The sequence below is a fragment of the Mytilus edulis genome, unplaced genomic scaffold, assembly GCF_963676685.1.
Source record: "Mytilus edulis unplaced genomic scaffold, xbMytEdul2.2 SCAFFOLD_2029, whole genome shotgun sequence".
NCBI lineage: Eukaryota > Metazoa > Mollusca > Bivalvia > Mytilida > Mytilidae > Mytilus > Mytilus edulis.
The window spans coordinates 3,145-10,000 of NW_027267419.1; positions in this window are offsets into that span (position 1 = coordinate 3,145).

Below are 6,856 nucleotides of genomic sequence, written 5' to 3' on the forward strand. Positions count from 1 at the left end.
CATCGAGGTGTCGCACGTTAGACGCGGACGGGCTACCGCGGGTCTCTCGACCATCGAGGCCGGCAAACTATACCCTCGGTAAAAAAATTTTTACGAGGGTGAAATTTTCATCGAGGTGTCGCACGTTGGACGCGGACGGGCTACCGCGGGTCTCTCGACCATCGAGGCCGGCAAACTATACCCTCGGTAAAAAAATTTTTACGAGGGTGAAATTTTCATCGAGGTGTCGCACGTTGGACGCGGACGGGCTACCGCGGGTCTCTCGACCATCGAGGCCGGCAAACTATACCCTCGGTAAAAAAATTTTTACGAGGGTGAAATTTTCATCGAGGTGTCGCACGTTGGACGCGGACGGGCTACCGCGGGTCTCTCGACCATCGAGGCCGGCAAACTATACCCTCGGTAAAAAAATTTTTACGAGGGTGAAATTTTCATCGAGGTGTCGCACGTTGGACGCGGACGGGCTACCGCGGGTCTCTCGACCATCGAGGCCGGCAAACTATACCCTCGGTAAAAAAATTTTTACGAGGGTGAAATTTTCATCGAGGTGTCGCACGTTGGACGCGGACGGGCTACCGCGGGTCTCTCGACCATCGAGGCCGGCAAACTATACCCTCGGTAAAAAAATTTTTACGAGGGTGAAATTTTCATCGAGGTGTCGCACGTTGGACGCGGACGGGCTACCGCGGGTCTCTCGACCATCGAGGCCGGCAAACTATACCCTCGGTAAAAATTTTTTACGAGGGTGAAATTTTCATCGAGGTGTCGCACGTTAGACGCGGACGGGCTACCGCGGGTCTCTCGACCATCGAGGCCGGCAAAACTATACCCTCGGTAAAAAATTTTTTACGAGGGTGAAATTTTCATCGAGGTGTCGCACGTTAGACGCGGACGAGCTACCGCGGGTCTCTCGACCATCGAGGCCGGCAAACTATACCCTCGGTAAAAAATTTTTACGAGGGTGAAATTTTCATCGAGGTGTCGCACGTTAGACGCGGACGGGCTACCGCGGGTCTCTCGACCATCGAGGCCGGCAAACTATACCCTCGGTAAAAAATTTTTACGAGGGTGAAATTTTCATCGAGGTGTCGCACGTTAGACGCGGACGAGCTACCGCGGGTCTCTCGACCATCGAGGCCGGCAAACTATACCCTCGGTAAAATTTTTTTACGAGGGTGAAATTTTCATCGAGGTGTCGCACGTTAGACGCGGACGGGCTACCGCGGGTCTCTCGACCATCGAGGCCGGCAAACTATACCCTCGGTAAAAATTTTTTACGAGGGTGAAATTTTCATCGAGGTGTCGCACGTTAGATGCGGGCGGACTACCGCGGGTCTCTCGGCCCACTTTATCGTCGGTAAAAAATGTTGACCCTGGGGAATTTTTTCATCGGGAAGCCGAACGTAAGTGTCTCGGCCAACTATGCCCCAGTCAAAAAGTATGTCTCAACAATTTTTTTGTCATCGGGAAGCCGCACGTAAGAATATTACAGCAGGTCTCTCCATGATACGATAAAATTTCAGGTAACGAAGGCAGGCATCGTACACCCTCTTGATCGGCCGTGTGCTTGCGTTCGACACCTTCGCGAAGGTTTGAACTAGGGTTGTCAGGACATAAGCTAGGGTTACAGTGGGTGCTAAGCCTAGCCCTAACCCTAGCCCTAACCCTAACCCTAACCCTAACCCTAACCCTAACCCTAACCCTAACCCTAACCCTAACCCTAACCCTAACCCTAACCCTAACCCTAACCCTAACCCTAACCCTAACCCTAACCCTAACCCTAACCTTAGCCCTAACCCTAACCCTAACCCTAACCCTAACCCTAACCCTAACCCTAACCCTAACCCTAACCCTAACCCTAACCCTAACCCTAACCCTAACCCTAACCCTAACCCTAACCCTAATCCAACAAGTCGCGTCAGAGAGAGGTTTGGTTCATATATGGTCCAGCCCGGACCATATATGCTCCAACGCGGACCATATAAGGTCCCAGAGACAAGCTGTAGGGCTTGTCTCTGGAGCTGAAAACGGCACGGTGGCCCTTATAATGGGCACAATACCTCTCTGTGGCCACTTGGTAAGCCTGCTAGCGGGCTACCGCGGGTCTCGACCGCGGGTAAAGGTACGTGGTCGGCCTGCCACGTACCTTTCCCCGTGGTAGCCCGCTAGCAGGCCGACCACGTACCTTTTACCCGTGGTTGCCCGCTAGCAGGTCGACCACGTACCTTTTACCCGTGGTAGCCCGCTAGCAGGTCGACCACGTACCTTCCCTGTCGTCGAGTGCCGTGGTAGCCCGCTAGCAGGCCGTCCGAGTACCTTTACCCGCGGTAGCCCGCTAGCGGGTCGACCGCGTACCTTCCCAGCCGTCGAGACCCGTGGTAGCCCGCCAGCAGGCCGTCCGAGTACCTTTACCCGCGGTAGCCCGCTAGCGGGTCGACCGCGTACCTTCCCAGCCGTCGAGACCCGTGGTAGCCCGCCAGCAGGCCGTCCGAGTACCTTTACCCGCGGTAGCCCGCTAGCGGGTCGACCGCGTACCTTCCCAGCCGTCGAGACCCGTGGTAGCCCGCCAGCAGGCCGTCCGAGTACCTTTACCCGCGGTAGCCCGCTAGCGGGTCGACCGCGTACCTTCCCAGCCGTCGAGACCCGCGGTAGCCCGCCAGCAGGCCGTCCGAGTACCTTTACCCGCGGTAGCCCGCTAGCGGGTCGACCGCGTACCTTCCCAGCCGTCGAGACCCGCGGTAGCCCGCCAGCAGGCCGTCCGAGTACCTTTACCCGCGGTAGCCCGCTAGCGGGTCGACCGCGTACCTTCCCAGCCGTCGAGACCCGCGGTAGCCCGCCAGCAGGCCGTCCGAGTACCTTTACCCGCGGTAGCCCGCTAGCGGGTCGACCGCGTACCTTCCCAGCCGTCGAGACCCGCGGTAGCCCGCTAGCAGGCCGTCCGAGTACCTTTACCCGCGGTAGCCCGCTAGCGGGTCGACCGCGTACCTTCCCAGCCGTCGAGACCCGCGGTAGCCCGCTAGCAGGCCGTCCGAGTACCTTTACCCGCGGTAGCCCGCTAGCGGGTCGACCGCGTACCTTCCCAGCCGTCGAGACCCGCGGTAGCCCGCTAGCAGGCCGTCCGAGTACCTTTACCCGCGGTAGCCCGCTAGCGGGTCGACCGCGTACCTTCCCAGCCGTCGAGACCCGCGGTAGCCCGCTAGCAGGCCGTCCGAGTACCTTTACCCGCGGTAGCCCGCTAGCGGGTCGACCGCGTACCTTCCCAGCCGTCGAGACCCGCGGTAGCCCGCTAGCAGGCCGTCCGAGTACCTTTACCCGCGGTAGCCCGCTAGCGGGTCGACCGCGTACCTTCCCAGCCGTCGAGACCCGCGGTAGCCCGCTAGCAGGCCGTCCGAGTACCTTTACCCGCGGTAGCCCGCTAGCGGGTCGACCGCGTACCTTCCCAGCCGTCGAGACCCGCGGTAGCCCGCCAGCAGGCCGTCCGAGTACCTTTACCCGCGGTAGCCCGCTAGCGGGTCGACCGCGTACCTTCCCAGCCGTCGAGACCCGCGGTAGCCCGCCAGCAGGCCGTCCGAGTACCTTTACCCGCGGTAGCCCGCTAGCGGGTCGACCGCGTACCTTCCCAGCCGTCGAGACCCGCGGTAGCCCGCCAGCAGGCCGTCCGAGTACCTTTACCCGCGGTAGCCCGCTAGCGGGTCGACCGCGTACCTTCCCAGCCGTCGAGACCCGCGGTAGCCCGCCAGCAGGCCGTCCGAGTACCTTTACCCGCGGTAGCCCGCTAGCGGGTCGACCGCGTACCTTCCCAGCCGTCGAGACCCGCGGTAGCCCGCTAGCAGGCCGTCCGAGTACCTTTACCCGCGGTAGCCCGCTAGCGGGTCGACCGCGTACCTTCCCAGCCGTCGAGACCCGCGGTAGCCCGCCAGCAGGCCGTCCGAGTACCTTTACCCGCGGTAGCCCGCTAGCGGGTCGACCGCGTACCTTCCCAGCCGTCGAGACCCGCGGTAGCCCGCCAGCAGGCCGTCCGAGTACCTTTACCCGCGGTAGCCCGCTAGCGGGTCGACCGCGTACCTTCCCAGCCGTCGAGACCCGCGGTAGCCCGCCAGCAGGCCGTCCGAGTACCTTTACCCGCGGTAGCCCGCTAGCGGGTCGACCGCGTACCTTCCCAGCCGTCGAGACCCGCGGTAGCCCGCTAGCAGGCCGTCCGAGTACCTTTACCCGCGGTAGCCCGCTAGCGGGTCGACCGCGTACCTTCCCAGCCGTCGAGACCCGCGGTAGCCCGCTAGCAGGCCGTCCGAGTACCTTTACCCGCGGTAGCCCGCTAGCGGGTCGACCGCGTACCTTCCCAGCCGTCGAGACCCGCGGTAGCCCGCTAGCAGGCCGTCCGAGTACCTTTACCCGCGGTAGCCCGCTAGCGGGTCGACCGCGTACCTTCCCAGCCGTCGAGACCCGCGGTAGCCCGCCAGCAGGCCGTCCGAGTACCTTTACCCGCGGTAGCCCGCTAGCGGGTCGACCGCGTACCTTCCCAGCCGTCGAGACCCGCGGTAGCCCGCTAGCAGGCCGTCCGAGTACCTTTACCCGCGGTAGCCCGCTAGCGGGTCGACCGCGTACCTTCCCAGCCGTCGAGACCCGCGGTAGCCCGCTAGCAGGCCGTCCGAGTACCTTTACCCGCGGTAGCCCGCTAGCGGGTCGACCGCGTACCTTCCCAGCCGTCGAGACCCGCGGTAGCCCGCTAGCAGGCCGTCCGAGTACCTTTACCCGCGGTAGCCCGCTAGCGGGTCGACCGCGTACCTTCCCAGCCGTCGAGACCCGCGGTAGCCCGCTAGCAGGCCGTCCGAGTACCTTTACCCGCGGTAGCCCGCTAGCGGGTCGACCGCGTACCTTCCCAGCCGTCGAGACCCGCGGTAGCCCGCTAGCAGGCCGTCCGAGTACCTTTACCCGCGGTAGCCCGCTAGCGGGTCGACCGCGTACCTTCCCAGCCGTCGAGACCCGCGGTAGCCCGCTAGCAGGCCGTCCGAGTACCTTTACCCGCGGTAGCCCGCTAGCGGGTCGACCGCGTACCTTCCCAGCCGTCGAGACCCGCGGTAGCCCGCTAGCAGGCCGTCCGAGTACCTTTACCCGCGGTAGCCCGCTAGCGGGTCGACCGCGTACCTTCCCAGCCGTCGAGACCCGCGGTAGCCCGCCAGCAGGCCGTCCGAGTACCTTTACCCGCGGTAGCCCGCTAGCGGGTCGACCGCGTACCTTCCCAGCCGTCGAGACCCGCGGTAGCCCGCTAGCAGGCCGTCCGAGTACCTTTACCCGCGGTAGCCCGCTAGCGGGTCGACCGCGTACCTTCCCAGCCGTCGAGACCCGCGGTAGCCCGCTAGCAGGCCGTCCGAGTACCTTTACCCGCGGTAGCCCGCTAGCGGGTCGACCGCGTACCTTCCCAGCCGTCGAGACCCGCGGTAGCCCGCTAGCAGGCCGTCCGAGTACCTTTACCCGCGGTAGCCCGCTAGCGGGTCGACCGCGTACCTTCCCAGCCGTCGAGACCCGCGGTAGCCCGCTAGCAGGCCGTCCGAGTACCTTTACCCGCGGTAGCCCGCTAGCGGGTCGACCGCGTACCTTCCCAGCCGTCGAGACCCGCGGCAGCCCGCTAGCAGGCCGTCCGAGTACCTTTACCCGCGGTAGCCCGCTAGCGGGTCGACCGCGTACCTTCCCAGCCGTCGAGACCCGCGGCAGCCCGCTAGCAGGCCGTCCGAGTACCTTTACCCGCGGTAGCCCGCTAGCGGGTCGACCGCGTACCTTCCCAGCCGTCGAGACCCGCGGTAGCCCGCTAGCAGGCCGTCCGAGTACCTTTACCCGCGGTAGCCCGCTAGCGGGTCGACCGCGTACCTTCCCAGCCGTCGAGACCCGCGGTAGCCCGCTAGCAGGCCGTCCGAGTACCTTTACCCGCGGTAGCCCGCTAGCGGGTCGACCGCGTACCTTCCCAGCCGTCGAGACCCGCGGCAGCCCGCCAGCAGGCCGTCCGAGTACCTTTACCCGCGGTAGCCCGCTAGCGGGTCGACCGCGTACCTTCCCAGCCGTCGAGACCCGCGGCAGCCCGCTAGCAGGCCGTCCGAGTACCTTTACCCGCGGTAGCCCGCTAGCGGGTCGACCGCGTACCTTCCCAGCCGTCGAGACCCGCGGTAGCCCGCTAGCAGGCCGTCCGAGTACCTTTACCCGCGGTAGCCCGCTAGCGGGTCGACCGCGTACCTTCCCAGCCGTCGAGACCCGTGGTAGCCCGCTAGCAGGCCGTCCGAGTACCTTTACCCGCGGTAGCCCGCTAGCGGGTCGACCGCGTACCTTCCCAGCCGTCGAGACCCGCGGCAGCCCGCTAGCAGGCCGTCCGCTTACTTTTACCCGTGGTAGCCCGCTAACAGGCCGTCCACGTACCTTTTATCCGCGGTAGCCCGCTAGCAGGCCGACCGTGTACCTTCCCCGCCGTCGAGAGCCGCGGTAGCCCGCTAGCAGGCCGTCCGCTTACTTTTACCCGTGGTAGCCCGCTAGCAGGCCCGTCCACGTCCCTTTACCCGTGGTAGCCCGCTAGCAGGCCGACCACGTACCTTTTATCCGCGGTAGCCCGCTAGCAGGCCGACCGTGTACCTTCCCCGCCGTCGAGAGCCGCGGTAGCCCGCTAGCAGGCCGTCCACGTACCTTTACCCGTGGTAGCCCGCTAGCAGGCCGACCGCGTACCTTCCCAGCCGTCGAGACCCGCGGTAGCCCGCTAGCAGGCCGACCGCGTACCTTCCCAGCCGTCGAGACCCGCGGTAGCCCGCTAGCAGGCCGTCCACGTACCTTTACCCGTGGTAGCCCGCTAGCAGGCCGACCGCGTACCTTCCCAGCC